The sequence below is a fragment of the Phaethon aethereus genome (genome assembly GCF_964289735.1).
Source record: "Phaethon aethereus genome assembly, chromosome: 2".
Lineage (NCBI taxonomy): Eukaryota > Metazoa > Chordata > Aves > Phaethontiformes > Phaethontidae > Phaethon > Phaethon aethereus.
Genome location: NC_138582.1, coordinates 94805000 through 94825937, shown reverse-complemented (window position 1 = coordinate 94825937; position 20938 = coordinate 94805000). Strand labels below are relative to the sequence as shown.

Here is a 20938-nt window from a genome sequence, read left to right as displayed (position 1 = left end):
CAATTTATACTAAAAAGGAAATTCTAAACAGAAGGACATCCAGCAGGGTATGCTTTAGTTAGGACAGCCTCTTTAGTCCTCTAGGCTGCTGTAATTCTGGAGTAAAGACCTGGACTCCCATTGTGCAAAATTTAAAATAGGCAAAAACCTAAAATTGCCCCATTTGCTTTTCTGGGCACTTGACTTTGTAGGCAAAGGCAAATTAGAAAGCATTTAACTCATTAAAGTATGCATAAATGTTGGAAGTGCAACACAAAGTAATGACAAGAGGGTTACCGATCCACATGACCTCAACTTCTGTTTTCAATTATTTTAGCATGAATCAGAGAAAGTGTAATGACCCCATCACTCCCTTCGGTATATTCAATCAACAGCAAAAGATCAAATTGGTGGACTAAGACTGGTGAGACCACACAGCTCAGAGAACAGTGTGATTAAGGCTGCTGTTATAAAAATTTACAAAGTGAATCTTTAATCAGTTCATCTTACTTGCTCCACCTTTCCTCCAATGCAGCAACTTAATCCTGCTATGAAAAACAGCTTTAAAAGGAGTTACTGGAGATAATCAAAATAAGTTATTCTGTGGGAGAAGAGAGTAGCATCTCATAACTGCCATCTCAGTTGTGCTCATTTTTTTAACCACTGGTCCCACAGCTCACTTCAAGATCTAAAAAGGAGATACTTGTTCTTTCTTACTTAGATAATTATGGACAAACATTTTATAAGAGTAGGACGAAAGGACCACAGGACCCCTCTTGCATGATGTATGAACACTCTCATCGCCTGCATCTACACTGTGCAACACAATGCAGCCTGGAGTTTAGATTGGAGGGTGCTTCCTGGAGGGCATCACAGGAGGGATGTTGAACAGTGCCTCTTGTTCCATGTGCAAGCAGGATGTAGCTGAGCTCTGCACCCAGGCCCATGTACAAGATAGTCTCTGTTTCAAAACAGGCAAGCGTCAAAGATGATTTTACTGCTCTCACTGAAAGCAGTTTGGTTTCTGAACATAAAAAAGAATCAAGACTTTTTTAGAGGAATGTTCTGTTTTCACTCTGGAAGAAATTTAAATAACTGAAAAAGGTAAAGAAAAATACAAGCCTTTCCCCACACATTCCAAAACTCTTCTAGCCTTTTCTCACTACCTGTTTTCTTTTCCTTGAGAAATCTCAGTCACTCTTTCCATTTAAACTAAACCAACGACAAGTCAAACAGCACAGTATACTAGGTTGCAAGCTTATAATTTCTTGTTATCTTAGGGATTTTTTGCAACAAGGAAGGAAGGGAGGGAGAAATAGAGCAATACCAGAAATTTTATGAAGCTTCTTTTTTCTCCTCCCCTGTAACCTGCAAAACAAAGAATGCACCAGTACTCGAACCACACCAAAAGACCACAGGTATATGTGGAAATGCAACACCCCCTTCCTTTTTCCTCTTCTACTGCTTTCCTCCTTCTATTTCACTCTGCCCCAGTTTAAATCCTCTGCAGGCTTCGTATCACAGAGGACAAAATTTGTATCACGTGTCACAAGCAAATAGAACTTGACCAGGCACCAAATGGTGGCATGCAAATCACATCAAGAGGTACAGGGTGAATTTGGGAACTGTTTGCACTTAACCTCAGGGTGCAAAGCATTGATTTTGGTCTGCAAATCTATGCGGTATTCAGCTTTTGGCTGCCTACCGGCCTCATCTTGTGACAGTACGATCTTTCATGTGGAAACTGTGTGTTTTTACTTTTGCACAAATGCCGCACATGATTAAGACTTTGATGGTCTCCCTTCTCCAGGGAGCACCGCCAGAGCACGTTCTGTGGTTGGTTGTGTAAAAGGGTGATGTGGTTCCAGTGAAGAATCCTTATTTTCCACCCATCCCATCTAAGCTCCTGTGGTAGTGTCCCTCTTCTCACGTATTCATGCAACTTGGCTCAGGATAGGAGCTGCTAATTCTGTCTGATGCTGCTGAGAGCACTCAAATTAAACAACTTTTGACTGTGCCAGTAAAAGTTGCCTATCAACCATGCCTGTGGAAACCTTCCATAACATGTTTCTTAAAGAGTCAGTCAGTGAGTTACCATAACCAAGTACTGTTAATTTCTACAAGCATGAAATACTAATGTCAGCAACATAAGCACCAGGTGTTAAATACCATTGCCTGGTGGTGCACAGCTAAGATATAACATAGTAATTTATGTCTTCTAACTGAAAAATTCAGAATGAATTGACTAAATGGAATTGAGGTAGAACCTACGGTAAAAATGAAGTTACAGTAGCTTAGTATTGCATATTGCTAGCCCAGCCCTGCTGTAAGATAAAATTGTTAACTTAAATCTCAGAGAAAGGGCATAAGCAGACATATTTTGTCTTGCATCCTTGTACCACATACAAGGACAAATGGGTGAATCGAGAGCTTAAAGGAGATTATTTCTTGCAATCCCAGTAGCACTAATTAGGTGTTCCTGACCTTTCACAGCAGATCCAGTCCTGCTATGACTGCAGGATCAGGGGGCTCAGCACAAGATCAAGTATTTCCTCAGTTTCTTAGACAGGTTTTGCAGTTTAAGAGCAGATATTCGGTACAAACTGTGCAAAGCTATGCAGTTTAGAGACAGTCTGTGTCTATGACACTGTACTTGCCTTAATTGCAGCATCTAAGAAGTCTAAAAGACCTTGCCTTGGTAAGCTAAACAAATCAAACATGGAAAGAAGATGCAATTGCAGTTCAAAAATGCCAGTAAGTGGAAACAGACAGGGAGAGAATGGAGAGCTGGCTAAGCTGAAGAACAATACTGGCACAAGAAAGAAAGGTATAAATGAATTGACCATCCGTAAACTTAGGGTGGAAATTAAAAGTAACTGTGTAACAGGTTTGCTCTCACTATGCTATTAAACATGCAGTGTTGTGACAACCACTGCTGCCAGAAAGTCAGTTTCCTATCATGAATAGAGCATAAGTAAACAGAGTATTTCTCCCCAGCCCTTCTCTTTTTTTTTTTCTTATTTGTGAAGGATTTTCATTTTTTCATGTGGTGACAAAGCCAAACATATCTGAATGTCAGGACCTGCAGGCACAGTTAATAACTATACTATATTTTGCAAAATTACAATTAAAAAATATCCAGTTTCTGATTTATACCACTGCACTGTTTGTGGTAGGCTTTGTTGAAGCAAAGTATTACTTTTCTGGAGTATGATTCACTGGAAATACAAGCAGTGGCATCCAGCTGTGAATTTGTTGTGAAATTCATTTCAAAATGAAAAAAATTCTGTCTAGAATAGAATTTTTGTGCAGCTTTCTCTAGGACTCTTCAGCAGCCCACGCAATTACAGTTTTTGGGACACCATGCTGCCAGTCCTATTATACAGCACTGAAAACTAATGTACCATGTAACTGTAGGTTGCAACTATTAGGCTAATCAAGTGAAACATAACAATCGTAAGTCTAAAATACATCTTATTTAGCATATTGAAGCACAAATACAATGACTTGCCATAGCTTCTGACAGAAATGTGTTCAAGTCTCAACAAGTCCTTGCAATCTCTCTCAAGAAAATGTTATTATTCTGTTACAGCATAAATGCATTCCACTCCCACTCTGTTTGTAACACCAAAGACTCTGACTTGCTGGAATTCTAGCTGCCACTAACAAAGCCCCAATACTGCTCTAAAGAAAAAGGGATGGGAAGTCTTAAGACATCAAAGTGAAGGACAGTTTCAGGCATCAGCTATCACAATGGCTGACAGAAACTTTAAAATAGCACCTTCCAATTTTGGGCCCTCCAGTGTACCTTTCACTGGTGAAACACCTAACAAGATTATCCATTAAATTTAATCGCCAGTTTACATCAGTTGTTTTTTGTTTTTTTTTTTTTTTAAACAAATTAAATCTGTCAGAAGATCGACATTTACAAGCAATTTTAACAATAAAGCTGTAGCAAGGACGACTGTGTGAACTATGGGAAAAGCAGAAGGGAAAAAGATTTGTGGTTCTGAGGAGTAACGGAAACTAAATTTCTAGCTTGCCAATGCAGGACTCATTCAGGAGATCTTCAGGTGGCACACATGTCCCACATGTAGTTCTCAGAGCTATGTTTCCCTCAAGTACTTAGATGACAGCATTCTACTACGAAACCTCCAAAGTGACTGAATAAGCATGCAAGAGCTGGAACTGCAATACCGTATGTGTAATTTTAAGACACAAAGACGCTACAAAACTTGCATGCACAAATAGAACAAAAGTTGCACACACGGTAAAACTGAACTCATCAGGATGCTTCTTCTGTGCCAGAGGCCAACACAGGTCTTCAAATGTTCCCAGTCCTTCTAGAGTAACTTGATAGACAGAGAGGATATGAGCATCAAGCATTTTTACATCTTCCGCAGACTCAGGAGTTCAAAGAATGAACTGAAGTTCAGCTAGGACAACTGAAACACACAGGAAATTTTAACCCAGACAGCTTGGGTTCGACATACTTTAACTCTTGTGAGATTGGAACCTCATTTGAGGTGGACAACTGGGGAACTAACCTGGCTGCTGCCGCTTGTTGAACAAGGCTTTCAGCTTGCATATTGTGCAGAGAAGAGAGGAGGATAAAAGCACATAACTGTTTAGAAAAAGTAGGTGGTGCCAGTAGCTACCTCTGCTCATCGGCAATAAACCACACCAGACACGAGGATGAGAGGCTACGAAGAATCAAAAGAAAAAAAAAAAGTTCTGAGGCAAATTCAGTGTCACATAAAAATCAGGCAGGAATATTAAAAGCTGCTGCTCTTCTGTGGAGGAGTTAGAAAAGCCATCTGCAGGAAGTTCTACAGTTTGACAGCTGTCACTCAATTCTGGCTTTTTTTTGAAAAGCAAAGCAAGCGAAGGATTCATCAAAGAGAAATGAATGGTTCTTTGTATGTTGACCAAGCTACCAGTCTTGTTTCAAGACAGAGTTGACTGACTTACTAGAAACCTAAGCTCTGAGGGACTGAAACAGTAATGAGTCTTGGGTAGGCACAGAGCCACCAATTTAGGAAACAACAGAGAGCATTCTGGCCTCTGTAGGAGGCCAGTACTTGCATGGGCAAGCAACCGCTGCTGGCGGGAGCAATGTTTCTTAGCGTCTCTGAAAAGAGCGCACTAAATTTGCTGGCCTTGAGGCTTGAACACGACTTGGTAGAGCTAGGAAAATTGATGCTTGTGAGTCTGAAGTTTCAGATTTTAAACCATCCACTTGGTATGCAGTATTTTTACAATTTATTATTCTGTTTGGTAAGTTATGCCAGTAACAGTCAATCAATCTGAAAACTTTTTTTGCCTGATTATTTTTTAATAAAAAACTTTCCTCAAAAATAAGAGCAAACAGAATTTGATGATCAGAAGAGATCAGTATTTTTCATATCTAGCTGCACACCACAGACACTGGACTGTTCCTGGACATTTTGTTTGCTTATGCTGATAGAGAATTTAGGAATAACAACCCATAAAGGAGGATAAATGGAAAAAAAAATTATTTCATCTGCTCTAAGGAATGCACCTGTTTTTTAGATTTTTATATATATTGTTTACAATTACATTACACCCTATTGCCAGATTTAACTGAATCAATATTGGAAATGTTAATCTCCAAGTTTCAGATACATAGTACCAAACTTTACAGCAAGTCACACACAACATGTTTTAAACTGTACGTCAGTTAAGCTCCTGCAGCTCCTCTTTAAGTTTTTAATCTGCTATATGAAACTGCTGGAAAAAAACCTGCACGCATCTACTGCAAGTCGTTAATCAGTGCTGTGTAGTGAACATTAAAAAATAAACTAATGAATGGTATCCACAAAGCCATGTAACTTCTTTAAACAGTCTGATTTTAACTGTTAAATTTCCTCTAGGTTCTGGCTGCATCACAGCTGAAGCAATAGCAATATTTAATAACTGCCTTAACTACAATTATTTTAGCATGATTTCCATTGTGGTCAGGACTTTTTTTCCTCCATGAGACTCATGTTACAAAAGCTAGCAGGATGCCCTGTGGGATGGCAGCCTATTATTTGCATTTGTGCAGCGCTTGGAAAGGCAGACTGTGCTTCTGCAGTACACCAAGCGAGCACTGTCCTGCCCCGTCCCATGCAGCCTACTTGGGGATTTCAAGGTTAGACGGATGCCCCCTGACAAGCCAAGTCACCCGACTGCCCGACACATACCACAGAATTTCACTTTTCAATCTAACCTAACCCATAACTTCCGACTAAAATCAAGTAATCTCTTTTTGAAAACTAAAAATACAAACAGGTAAGACAGAATGGGTAGGAGGGGGAAGAGACACTAAAATATGAAACATTGTCTGAGGTTGCAGCAGGTCAGCAGAGTAGCCAGCGCTGTCTGTATGCAGAAGTTGCTAGAAGAATTAAAAAAAAAAAAAAAAATCCGTGCAGACATACCTTAGTACACAAATTTCAGAGATCTACAGAATAGCTCTAGGCTTCTGATACCTAGAGATGACTGCCTGACACCTCTCAGAGCATGATGAAGCTTTATCTATCAACTACCTTCTTATCCAAGAAATGAACAAGAGGCAGCACAGACTAAAAGTGAAAATTAAAATGAAGAACAAAATTCCAAATAAACATGACTTACAATATAGCTTACCTGTAAAATATTTCAAAGACTGAGGCTACAGAACTATGAAGTATATATAGCAAAAAATGTCTTGCATTATGTTGGTATTGTGAAGCTATTTGGAATAAATTTATTTATTGACTCTTCCAGAGCACTTAACTTGGATTTGAAAACAAATTAAATACACAAGCAGTTTGGATTTAGAACTAAGCGCCCAGGATGACATGAAAGAAGAGGGTGGCACCTGCTACCCATGAAGACCAAGAGCATGGATTTAAACCTAGGTGTTGCCCCCCCCAAATATTTAGAAATCTAACATTTATAATCAGGGACAATTTAACGTGACTGACAATCTGTTTAATTCAAACACAGGAATTAGCTGAAATAATTAAGATTCTATTACGAACTAAAACTTTATATGTTTCTAGAACAAACTGTATTTGCCTCTCAAGAAAATGCCCTACGTTACATACTGTTTCTGGAAAAAAATTTTAAAAGTTAGCTACTATTTGCAATTACTATAGCGCATGCAATACCTCATTTAGAAAAGCAGTGTTTTAATTTCCAAGAAGCCTATACATTTCAAGATAGTCTCCTAACCGTGGAATAGACAGAAACCTAACTTGTTTGCAGACACGAGCCTTTCACAGACTACAGCACTGGTACCTGAGTATGTCATGCTATTTTACTGAAGCGTCCCCACCCACACAGTGATATCATCTAACCTGACAACCCGCAGATGTTTAAAAAAAAAAAAAAAGTAGAGATGTGACTTGGAATTTCCCCATGGACATAACAAAGAGCTCACCTCTACTCTTTACAACACCACACAGGTTTCTCCCTTCAAAGACAGTTGATAGGAAATCAGCTTCAAATACCGGTACTACCAGCGGCCTCTTTTCTAAATTGAGGTAGCTAGACAAGCCTGTTTGTTTCTTCCTAATTACTAAAAATGTATTTTCTGTGACACTTTGTTGTTTGCCCTGGATAAAGACACTTTTAGAAAACTGTTTGTAGGATGTTAAAAGCAGAACACTTATATCTGACAGTAGGTCTAAAAATAGAACTCTACCAGGTCATAATCTTTACCATCACTTAAGCTGCTTTATTCATTTATTATATGCCCTTGTCGCTTTGATTCACAAATAATTTTCAAGTTGATTTTAAAAAAAGCTAATAATTAGTAGCTGTCAAAACCCAAATGATAAGCAGCGCAAAGGATGGCTTTCATTTAGTTATTGCTTCTGCATTGCCCAAAGGAAGAAATATGGACACGACCTCTTAGAGAATTAAATGAACATCATCATGTTCAGTAAATTCCTTACTCCACAATAAGGTTTATGCAGTCTGATTAATAACACTATTTTTATTACCGCCAAACACATCTATACGTATTTTTTAAAATATGTGCATTTTATATTAACAAGTAAATACAGCCCCATGTAAAAGAAAGGGTAAAGTTGGAGGAAAGTAATTATTTAAAACCAGTCTAGAGCGAAGATACAATTACAGCATTCACAGACTTTTATGGATTCGTATGATACACCTGAACCAACTGAAATGTCATAACACCGCTCCAATATTATTAAAGTAGGAAAAAAACAAACACCACTTACAGACAGTGACTCCAGAACCTCATTTAAATGTAACCAAGAATGTAAAATTTTTCACTAGGCCACTTCCTGCTATTGCTGGAAACATTCCCTCCTTTAAACAGAGATGGATTTCAAGGTACTGTACTTAGTGTTGTTTTGAGAGTACATTCAGAAGAAAATGTGAACGTGTAGGCAAATTGGAAACTCTCTGGAGAGATTACACACTTATTTAACCACATTTCCTGTTTTTTAACCCATTTGTCCTAAGTCAGTCCTTAGACTACTGACAAAAATAGATACAAGTGTGCTATAAATAGCTCATTAGCAGGTCGGTTTTGGTAAAACTGAAAATGTTTTGATAAATCTATTGTTCTTGTTAGCTCCATACTAATTAAACTGTGAATCAGATTAATGTTTCCTTGAATTCTTCTCATGGTAATTATAAATATACAGTGCCTTAGGCAGCAGAGAAAAAATTGTGAGAACTAGCAGTGACCTAAAAAATAGTCATTGATAATTGAAATTTAAAGAAGAAATTACCAGTAATCGATGTGGGAAAGTGCTTTTACAAGGCACAGTTCTGAAGCAAGGGAGGACAGAGCCTGATCGTTAAGAGTCAGAACCTAGCTAAATATTTTGAGATCTGAAGGCCAGAGAACTCCATCTTTGAATTAGTTGCCTTGCTCATATTTTCAGCCATAAGACTATGTTGATGTAACACAGTGAATGTCACTTGAACGATTCGACACAAGTAGCCACAAAACTACTTTCCAAAAACATTAAACATGAAGGCTTTCAAGACCACATTACTTGTAGTTTTTGAACTATTTTAATACAAGCAACTGAAATTATGTCATGATGTTCAAAGAACCTGAAAGTTTCTGTGTTTCAGTTGCCTTGGAGTAGCAAGAGCTCTAAAGACTGCCACTACTGTGATTAATACTTTTGTCTATGCATGAACTTCAGTCTACAAGAGGAGAATACCAAGAGAGTAATACTGGTTCTGTACCCTTGTGCATAGCCCAAACTAAGGCATCTTTAAAAAAGAAGCTTCTGAGGCTGTTGTGAACTTTCAGCTACTCCATCTGAACTGCCAGGAAGATCCGAGGGATAGCTGAAGGAGTCCGCAATCCAAAAACTTATTGCTTTCTGATCCTTAGCACACTTTGAAGTCCACTGCCTCTTGGGACAGAATATAATCTGCTTTATTAAGAAGATAAGGAGCAAAACCTCTAAAGGCCAAAGACTACAACAGGAAATGCGAAGCCCAATAGTGCTTCACTTAGGAAAAAGAGATGTTTGCTAGCATCTAATACTTAAATGATGTGCAGGTAGCTGAAAGGCAATTGGATATGCATGCATTTTCTTGGGAGAGTTCTGTTAAGAGATGCTTCATTTCTTCCGTCAAACACAGTAACAAAGTGTAAAGGGCCATTTACCAATCCAGACTTGAAGGTCATGAGCAAAGGATGCTGCATACCACGCTGAGAATTGAACCATAAAGATTCTCAAATTACTTGCATTATTGCAGAACAAGCCAAATTTAAACCTGTTAATCTGGTAAGAAGAAATGTAAATGGCAAAATGAAAAAAATTAAAACCCACTAAACCTAAAAAAAGCCTACTCACTAATGTAAAAAACAAAACAAAACAAAACCAACACTACTTTGCGGCTTATAGCCATCCATACCTCTTCATCTAAGCATGCACAGGTATCAGCTCACCTCAGTCACCACTTGTAAACAAATGCATCAATGACCCTTAGCTGAGCCCTGTACTTGAGATATATGACCCACAGAAACTTCTCTTTTTGTTGTCATTTAACTGGCACAGTTACAGCCATTAAACAGTGCTCTACATGCACAGTTGCCCCATCAACATGTGGCTGTAACCAATAAATGCAACCTTGAGACAGAATAAGAATACAAACACTTCATAGCCAAACAGCATGTGGATTGCTGCCCTACAGATTTAGCAGCACTTAAAAAAATATATTCCTGTTTCTACTTCAGCATTAACAGTGTCGGGGCTGTTGAGTCTTTTTTTGGTTGAATTCAAGTGGCTATATATGTTTGACTTAAGGGGAAACCCAGCATTATCAAATAATCACAACTATCATATTTAAAGTAGCTGGTTTGAGGTAGATGAAAAATATTGCACTACAAGAAAAGATGTTTCACCCAACAACAACATAATATATACTATCCCAAACAAAACCACTGTTCTTCCTGAGTGGGAAAAATAGGTTCTGAAGAACGAAATTTATGCGTGACATTCTTAGATATAACAAACTCTCCTTCTTGATATGAAAATGAATATATCTAAGAATGCCTCAACTTTTTCTACCAGCAATTCATTAGCTATAGGATGGCTTCCTAAGCAAATACTGCTTCATTCTCCTCAAGGAAAATTTTTTAAAAATTCCATCCTTCTGCCTCCCAGAAATTTCAGCATATAATAGTCATAGCATTATGTATACAAGTTCTATTATCACTAGATTTCCACTATAAGAACAATTTTAAAGCTGAAGGATTTTCTTTTGATAAAGCAGAGAGTGTTAATAACCAACATGTAAGATGCTGAAAAATCAACAGGGCACACAACCCTGCTATGACTGGGTTCCCACTGATTTTAGCAGTTTGGAAGGAGGGATTGAGATCCTTCTGTATATATCCAGGAAATCTGGCAGAGTCGGAACTTAATGGCTGTTTTCTGTCTGCAGAACATTCTTAAGTTTCCAATGTCTGTGAGCAAGAGAAACACAGAGGCATGACACAATATTGCATGTAAGAGGGGACAGACAGCTTAGTATATATTTGATATATATTGGACATATTTTCAAAAAAGCCATCTGCATCAACAGTTTTCTCATGAAATAAAGTTAGAGCATGCTGACCAAGAAACTGCTCTGCTGCTTAAAAGCTCTCTTTGTTTCTTTGGGTTTTTTTGGGGTGGTTTTTGGTGGTTTTTTTTTTTTTTGGTTGAGTTTTTTTGAGATTTAAGAAAAACAGAGAAACTGTGGTACAGAGCAGCTGGTGGTTGGTGGACATGCTAAGAGTATCATCTTGTAAAACTAGTACCTACGTTCTTCTGAAGCCTGGTACTAGTATTGTTTCCAGTACAGTACCCTGTTTGTCATTTACCTAAAGCATTTTCCAAATTCTTCACAAGTGAAGAATTACGAAAATGAATTAGGAAAAAAGGAAACCAATTGTACCTCTTCACAATTTGGACATAGGCTTCAAAAAGCCTGTGTGTGATAACTCATCGTTTTGGTGGTCCTTGCCAACCCAGACACATCTCTCACTTTACAGATGTGTAGGTAAATGCCCAGTCACACATCCAGCGGTGTCAGGGGGGTCGAAGTCAGCAGCACAGACTAACCCCTTCAGACTGCCCCCCCCGCCCCGATATCCTAATAGAGGAGGATTTATGTAATGGCAAGAAGCATCAATTTAAAAAGATGTGCTTCACAGATAAAAGAAGGTAGCTGTATGCACCATAAAGATATAGAATGACCAATTCAATGGGAAAAGCACATCACTTCTTTAATTGTAAGGTATACTAAAAATCAACATCTCTATCAAAACTAAGAACAGTTGAATCCAAAAATTCCAAGCAATATTTCCTTTCATTAACACAAACCAAGCACAGTCTTCAAGAATATTCATTTATTTCTTTCAAACACATCATTTTTAAGGCACCCTGAAGGTGTCCTTTCATGATTTTATAAAACCTAAAATTATTAAAACCTTTCAAAATACAGACTCAATCAGGAAACCGTGTGTTCTTCTCATAATTCCTGAAGTCACTGGTACTGTAATAATAGCCTGTCATATGCAAAATGACAGCAATTTCATAAACGAAGAATGGGCTTAGAGATATACTATGTTTATGAATTTACTTTGGTTGTCACTCAAATATTATTATTATAAGAAACGAGAAAACTGAAGCCAACTGATCCAAAAGACAGCAATTTCACAAAGAAAGTATTTGGAACAATACAGACACTAATAATTCTAGTGTCCAGTTATGTCTTGTATCTGTCTAACCTTCAAGCTGCAGAAAAAAACTTAGTCACCAGTGAAACATGTCCCATGTTTATTACTGTGACTTAAGACAGACATACTTTGGTAAGTAAAAGAAAAGGCAAACTTGGCAAAAGGAAGTAGAGCATGGACTTTTTAAAAGAGATTTTTTTTTTTTTTTAAGTAAGAAACTTTTTGCTCAAAGCACCACTTTCAAAGATTATTAACAGCAATAAGATATACAATTTTCCTGTCTTTTACAGTATAGTTTCGTTAGTACAATTAATAATTTTTTTCTTTTTAAAAAGTTGCTATTTCTATTGAATTATATCAGAAGTGCAATTGTAACAAGCAGGCAACACAGACATAATATAAAAAACGCAATACTTTTGGAACCTGATTCTGTAAAGGTCTGTGAATGTTCTTAACTCAAAAAATGCAAGCAGTCAGTCAGAAACCACAGGACTGGCTGTTAACATTTTTACATATTTTCTTCCAAATTCTTTGTGTACCATTTGTGGATAGATGGAGTTTTCATTTGTCCTTAGTAACTAAATTCAGCAAATTGGCAACCAAAGCTAGGGTATTAGCTTACAAGCAAACACTAGTAGGTAGCAGTATTTTGTAGGCACGGTAGAAATACTGAGTCATGGGAAAGATCTAATCGAAGAACGGGACTTTGGTTACAGATGTGGTGGATTCTTTGGAAGACACAGTAGAAGGTAGTGCTCTGCTTCATTTCACCAAATTCTCACATTTGAGTCCTATGGTAAACTCTAGTTTCTTTTTCACAGACTTGGTAACTTGCGATGACCTTGAAGAGGCAGTCATCACTTTGACTTTCAGCCAGTCCTTACTTCTACCAACGTATGTATTTAAAACCACACCACATACTGCAGCCAAACACATGTAGATCAGCAAATCAGTAATAATTAATCACAAGAATATACCTTAAATGTACGTTAAAAATTGCCATAAGCTCAATTTCCTGCAGAATTTTATTTATCTGCCTGTTTAAATAAGCCATGAGCTGGAACCAGATCACAGCAGCTTTTGGAGAGGTTCTTGCAGTAAAAAAACCCAAAACAACAAACAGCAACAACAAACTAAAAAACTCCAAACCCAAGCAAAACCCAATAACCGAGCCAAAGCAACAAACAACAAACCTTACTGCCCTCTGCTAGGAAAAAGAACAAAAATTGTTGTGAGGCACGTACGGTATTCAGTGAGACCACATATTTAACCTATTTATTAGAGTGAAGGTGAGAACTTGCACTGACTTCCAGTGTTACTATTTCATAGTTTTTAACTTCCAAGTTTCACTGAATCCCTACAGCATTTTGAAAAGGGCATGGACTTGAAATGAAGAATGTCTTTGCATGACCTGAACAATAGATCCTTAAAAATTGTTCAAGTTCAAAATTAACATTTGGAAGCTATCTGGACTCAGGAGTGACCCACAATAACTGGAAAGCTTAAGATTTTTCACAGTTCAAAGTAAAGGCTTCTAATAATTTTGAATTACTTCAACCGTTGAACAAGTCCAACACTGTAATTTCATCCACACATCAATAAAGTTTAAGTGTTTCATTAAATTTAAATTGCTATTCGTTGTGTAAAGAAATTTTAAGCTAATGAAATGCTTTTTATTACAATGGATCTGCTGTACTGTTAGAAGTCTATCATATTTTCCCACTTTAAAAGTAAGAGTTCAAGGGCTTGATAACTTGGCTACAGAGGGAATACGCTCCAGGCCGAATTTTGTATAGAAATTGTGTCTAGAAAGCCGAGACTTTTTGTTACACTAAAATTTTCAACTTTAAAACACGCACACACCCCTGGCCAGAAAGTGTTACTGAAGCACTGAGCAGACAGCTATTTTCCAACTCTATTTTAGCTGTCCAGTGGCAAGATACATTTTGGACATTGTGTTTTCATCAGTTTTTAAAATGTTAATGACTACAGCACCCTTAACTACTGCAGACATTCAGGGATTAGAAAATAATTGTTTTTATTACTCCTCTTTCATCTTGAATTCAGTATTGTTTTACACTTTACCAAAAAGCTCTTATGCAATGTTTCAAACCATAACCAAGAAAGTAAACCCACTGGTCAGTTCACAAAGGGCATCAAGGCTTTTGGACTCCCCTGCTGAGTTGTCTGGGGCAAACCCCAGGTATTTTAAGATGATCCTCTGCACCTGCACAGGTGGTACATGAGGTACTGTAACGCTGTATTTTGTACGGCGCTTGAAGAATTGCCACCACAAGACGCTAAGCACCTTTATCAGGGCAGAACACACACTGTTATGGATTGTTTCTAACTAGTAGCTACATGCTAAAGGTTAACAAGACAAAACCATTCCCTAGGCACAATAGTGTGGATGATAGGAACCCACAGAGGCAGCTCCCTGCACAAACAAGTCTGGTAATTTTGATACAGCTGAGTTTACTTAGACCAACAGCAAAGTTTTAACTTGGGACTTTGAATTGAAATATCACACACAAAACTCTGATCCTTTATAGCTTAAGCTAGAGGACTATGACTTAGCTACGAACAGCAGCAGACAAACTTCTGCTACAGATCAACCATTAGCCTTAAATGAGAGCCACAGCCACCTGTAAGTAGGTAACAACACCACACTAAAATTTTCCAAATATTAATCATGATCTGTAAATGCTTCTTGACCTCACCATGCTCCCATGCACACTCTGTCTTCTGAAACTGTGACTATGACCTCAGTATGATTCAATAAACTCTTCCCCAGTTTAAAGTTCCACAGTTCCTACAGCGTATTGGTTTGCCTTGAACCCAACTTTTAAAATGGATGGCTTGTCTTCCAAAGGATCCTGTCTGCAGCACTGACAACCTCACAACAGGAAATGTAGTTGTATGTATTAGCCAATACAATATGAAAAATGCAACTGTTCCAAGTGAGCAAATACATTTAAATATAAAATTAAAAAACAGGTGACCCTGAGAATACATTTAATCTCTCAGCATATGAATGTTTTATAGTAAAAAATTAGTTCTGTCAATACAGCAGGCCAAGACACACACACTAATTGACAGCCATGCAACCGCAGTGCAAGCAGGAATCCCTTTGGAAGCTGGCTAGCGACTGCCAAAGGGACTCTAAAACTGTTCTGGGTACAAGAAGAGAGCAGTCCCAAGATCTCTTAGCAGCAAACATTACCCAACTGGATATTACATGAGAAATAGCAAAGCATCTACACTAAGCACACTTGTGGAAATAAATCTTTGTAGGAAGAAAGGAAGTCCAAGCTAAAAAGCCTAACTAAGGAGTCTGGGACAGACCCAGTATCACAGTTTGCAGCTACAGGTAATTTTACTTTTTGTGTGACTTACTTTCCCCACTCTACTTGTTTCATTACACCTCAGTTTGTTAAGAGATTGCTGCAGAAACTACCTTGAGCATTACCAAGATAATAAAAATCTAGTTTCTAAGGGTAATGATTGAAGGAGCAGTCTAATACTGAGCCCCTCAAACACCTAATTCAAAATCAAGGTTTTAATTTTAATTTTTTTTTTTTTTTGCTTATAATCAAACTAGTAATCAAATAAAAACAAATAATATTGACTCGGAGTTCTAAGCTTTTGGCTTTTTATACTATGATCTTATCACACCTCCCTCATCCGCCTGGTCTTCAGTTCTGGATCCCAAACCCATCTGAAGTGTCACCGAGTTCTTCCTCTCCCATCCTTCCATCCATCCATTTCTACTCACTTATCCAATCCTGCAAACCCAACCTGCCACTGCTCCAAAACTGTTTCCTGCCTCATTCCAGCAACACTGGGGCACACAAAGTAATCAGTAAACCAAAGAGTAAACATTAAGATGGTGTTTGTGCCTATCAAATGCAAAACAAACATGAAAGCATTCTCTATGCCAACAAGTTAGACCACTGAGTATTGTTCTGCTGAAGACATGATTTATGACTACTTACGTTCTATTGAAGGGGTTGGGGCAGTAGAGAAATTGTGTGGATATCCCTTCATTCATGCATGTAATAAGGGGTGCTGGAAGAGGAAAAAATTATGCTTGCCCTTTTTCTTCTATGCATTATCATTGATTCCAATCCCCGATTAATTTTATGCTTTGAGCAATGCAGAGATCAGATGCTATTATCAAAGAGAGTTATAAAAATACTAAATAACATTAAAATAACTGTTTCTCAGAGAGTGTACTTGAGGGTCTAAAAAAATTTTTAGCGTTCCTTGTTTAAAAAAAAAAAAAAAAAGGTTGTTGACATTAACACATGGCCACCTCCAGAGACAGACTGCAAACTAACACTATGTGGTCTAGAAAATGCTGAACTCATGACAAGTTTCCCAGGTAAAGATCAAACTGACCCTTGAAATGCCAAACTGGAGACAAGTAAAAGACTCATCCTGCTAGGGGACTTCAGCTACCCTGACGTCTGCTAGAAAAGAGCATGGTAAGCACGGTAGGTAATGCAGGAGAGTGCATTGAGGATGACTTCTTAAGCCAGGTAATAGAGCGCCCTACTACCAGGGCTGCGATACTGGACCTGTTGGTCACCAACACAAGTAAGCTAATTGGTGATGTCAAGATTGGAGGCAGCCTGGGCTGCAGTGATCATGCACTGGTGGAGTTCGCAGTCCTGAGGGATATGGGGCAGGCGAAGAGTAAAGTCAGGACGCTGAATTTTAGGAAAGCAAAATTCCAGCTCTTCAGGGAGTTAGTCAATAGGACCCCCTGGGAAACTGCCCTCGGGGACAAGGGAGCAGAACAGAGCTGGCAGATCTTTAAGGATGCTTTCCACAGAGTGCAAGAGCTCTCGATCCCCAGGTGTAAGAAATCAGGAAAGGAAGGCAAGAGACCACCATGGCTGAGTGGAGACCTGCTGGGCAAACTAAAAGGCAAGAAGGAAACGCACAGGCAGTGGAAGCAGGGACAGGTATTGCGTGATGAGTACAGGGATGCTGCCCAGTTGTGTAGGGATGGGGTCAGGAAGGCCAAGGCGCGGCTGGAGCTGAACTTGGCAAGGGATGCAAAGAATAATAAAAAGGGCTTCTACAGGTATGTCAGCCAGAAAAGGAAGATCAAAGCAAGCATAACCCCCGTGATGAGCAAGACTGACAGACTGCTAACAATGGATGAGAAGGCAGCTGAGGTACTCCACAACTTCTTTGCCTCAGTCTTCACTGGCAGTGTCTCTTCCCACACCTCTTGATGGGATGGCCTGCAATACAGGGACCAGAAGAGCAAAGTCTTTCCCACTGTAAGAGAAAATCAGGTTTGAGACCACCCGAGGAACCTGAACATGCACAAGTCTATGGGACGTGATGAGATGCATCCCAAAATCCTGAGGGAACTAGCTGATGTAGTTGCCAAGCCACTCTCCATGACTGCAAGAGTGCTGGCAGTCAGGTGAAGTCCCTGGAGACTGGAAAAAGGGAAACATCGCACCCATTTTTAAAAAGGGTAGAAAGGAGGATCCTGGAAACTACCGACCTGTCAGGCTCACCTCTGTGCCTGGCAAGGTCATGGAACAGATCCTCCTAAAAGCTATGCTAAGGACAGGAAGGTGATTCAAGATAGCCAGCATGGTTTCACCAAGGGGAAGCCCTGACTGATCAACCTAGTGGCCTTCTATGACGGAGTATCCCAGTTGTCAAGGGAAGAGCTACTGATGTCGTCTATCTGGACTTCTGTAAGGCCTTTGACATGGTCCACCACAACAGCCTTCTCCCTAAATTGGAAAGATATGGATTTGATGGGTGAACTGTTTGGTGGATGAGGAAATGGTTGGATGGTTGCATCCAGGGGGTAGTGTCAACAGCTCAATGTCCAGACGGAGATCAGTGAAGAGTGGTGTCCCTCAGGGGTCTGTACTGGGACTAGTACTGTTTAGTATCTTCATCAGAGACATATACAGTGGGATCAAGTGCACCCTCAGTGAGTTTGCAGATGACACCAAGCTGAGTGGTACGGCTGACACACGAGGGATGGGATGCCATCCAGAGGGACCTGGACAAGCTCAAGGAACAGGCCCATGTGAACCTCGTGAGGTTCAACAAGGCCAAGTGCAGGGTCCTGCACATAGGTCAGGGCAACCCCTGGTATCAGTACAGGCTGGGGGATGAAGCGATTGAGAGCAGGCCTGCTGAGAAGGACTTGGGGGTACTGGTGGGTGAAAAGTTGGACATGAGCTGGCAATGTGCACTCACAGCCCGTAAGGCCAATCGTATCCTGATTAGATGAATTTTAAAGGTCCCATCCAACCCAAACTATTCTGTGATTCTATGAACTTCCCACAACTGTCTAGACAACAGAAGAGACTTCTGAGTTGTCAGACATTGATGGTAAGTAAATACTCTGGAGTTGTGATAACTATCATCTCATTTAGGTATTGGAGTGACCTCTACTACCATCAGTTCGAAAGGGCATGTGAACAGACACAATCCTCAAGCTACAACAAGACTAGGATACAGTCTGACCAAGGAATCACAAGAAGACTCCTTTTGAGAGACAGAAGACTTTTCCTCTCATGTTCTTCCCATCCCTCAAGCAATGTAAATGAAGCCTTCAAAAATTTCAAATGAGAAAGCATTTTTCCCCTATCATATTATTTCCCTTTTTAAAATACACCCTGCTTAATTAGGCAATTTACAAATTTGCTGACCACTTAATTCTGCAGTTTGAGAAGAATGCAGGTTTTCAGTATTTTTCATGAAAAGCTGGAAGATAAAATGTTTTTGGAGCTTAATGCCACACTGTATTGCCAGAAGCTGGGAGAGATATGGATGACAGTCTAGTAAATTACTACTGGTAGGCTTAATAGCAGAAAGCGCTATAAAGCGGAACTGTGAGTGAAGGCAGACACGCAAAGCAACAGAAAGCATAAGAAACAAAATAGTTAAGTTGCAGATGAACTTCTACTGCATGCTTGCACACATGAAGTCTAGAGTCTGCTGAGACCAGCCAACAAAAAACTCTATTTAAAATTAGCAGCAGAGAATCTTGCATGCAAGAAGCGTGTGGAAGTACAAGAAGATATATGATAAAGTCTACAGAATCACAGAATCACTAGGTTGGAAAGGACCTTTAAGATCATCAAGTCCAACCATTAATCCAGAACCACCATGTCCCCTAAACCATGTCCTGAAGCGCCACATCCACACGTTTTTTGAACACTTCCAGGGATGGCGACTCCACCACCTCCCTGGGCAGCCTGTTCCAATGCCTGACCACCCTCTCAGTGAAGAAATTTTTCCTAATATCCAATCTAAACCTCCCCTGGCGCAACTTGAGGCCATTTCCTCTTGTCCTATCACTAGTTACTTGGGAGAAGAGACCAACACCCTCATCGCCACAACCCCCTTTCAGGTAGTTGTAGAGAGCGATAAGGTCTCCCCTCAGCCTCCTCTTCTCCAGACTAAACAACCCCAGTTCCCTCAGCCGCTCCTCATAAGACATGTGCTCCAGACCCCTCACCAGCTTCGTTGCCCTTCTCTGGACACGCTCCAGCACCTCAACATCCTTCTTGTAGTGAGGGGCCCAAAACTGAACACAGTATTCAAGGTGCGGCCTCACCAGTGCCGAGTACAGGGGCACAATCACTTCCCTGCTCCTGCTGGCCACACTATTCCTGATACAGGCCAGGACGCTGTTGGCCTTCTTGGCCACCTGGGCACACTGCCGGCTCATATTCAGCCGGCTGTCAACCAGCACCCCCAGGTCCCTTTCCGCCGGGCTGCTCTCCAGCCACTCCTCCCCAAGCCTGTAGCATTGCATGGGGTTGTTGTGGCCAAAGTGCAGGACCCTGCACTTGGCCTTATTAAACCTCATACAGTTGGCCTCTGCCCATCGATCCAGCCTGTCCAGATCCCTCTGCAGAGCCCTCCTACCCTCCAGCAGATCAACACTCCCGCCCAGCTTGGAGTCATCTGCAAACTTACTGAGGGAGCACTCAATTCCCTCATCCAGATCATCTATAAAGATATTGAACAAGACTGGTCCCAGAACCGAGCCCTGGGGAACACCACTCGTGACCGGCCGCCAGCCGGATTTAACGCCATTCACCACAACTCTCTGGGCTCGGCCATCCAGCCAGTTCCTCACCCAGCGAAGAGTAAACCCGTCTAAGCCTCGAGCCGCCAGTTTCTCCAGGAGAATGCTGTGGGAGACGCTGTCAAAGGCTTTACTAAAGTCCAGGTAGACAACGTCCACAGCCTTTCCCTCATCCACTAGGCGGGTCACCTGGTCATAGAAGGAGATCAGGTTGGTCAAGCAGGACCTGCCTTTCATGAACCCATGCTGGCTGGGCCTGATCCTTTGGCTGTTCTGCAGATGCCCTGTGAGCACTCTCAAAACCAACCGCTCCATAATCTTCCCTGGAACAGAGGTCAGGCTGACAGGCCTGTAGTTCCCAGGATCCTCCTTCCGGCCTTTCTTGTAGACGGGCGTCACATTGGCAAGCCTCCAGTCTTCTGGGACCTCCCCTGTTAACCAGGACTGCTGATAAACGATGGAGAGTGGCTTGGCAAGCTCCTCCGCCAGCTCTCTCAGTACTCTCGGGTGGATCCCATCAGGCCCCATAGACTTGTGGATGTCCAGGTGGCTTAGCATGTCCTTGACTGCTTCCTCCTGGATTATGAGGAGTACATTGTGCTCTCCATCCCCGTCTTCCAGCTCAGGGGGCTGAATATCCTGTGGATACCTGGAGT

General features: G+C 40.3%; 1 protein-coding gene across 1 annotated transcript in view; it reads right to left on the bottom strand.

Annotated features, from left to right (window-relative positions):
- Positions 1-20938, bottom strand: part of EXOC2 (exocyst complex component 2) — a gene marked incomplete at both ends in the record, with an annotated part of 122401 nt that overhangs the window by 11741 nt on the left and 89722 nt on the right. The window lies entirely within an intron of this gene.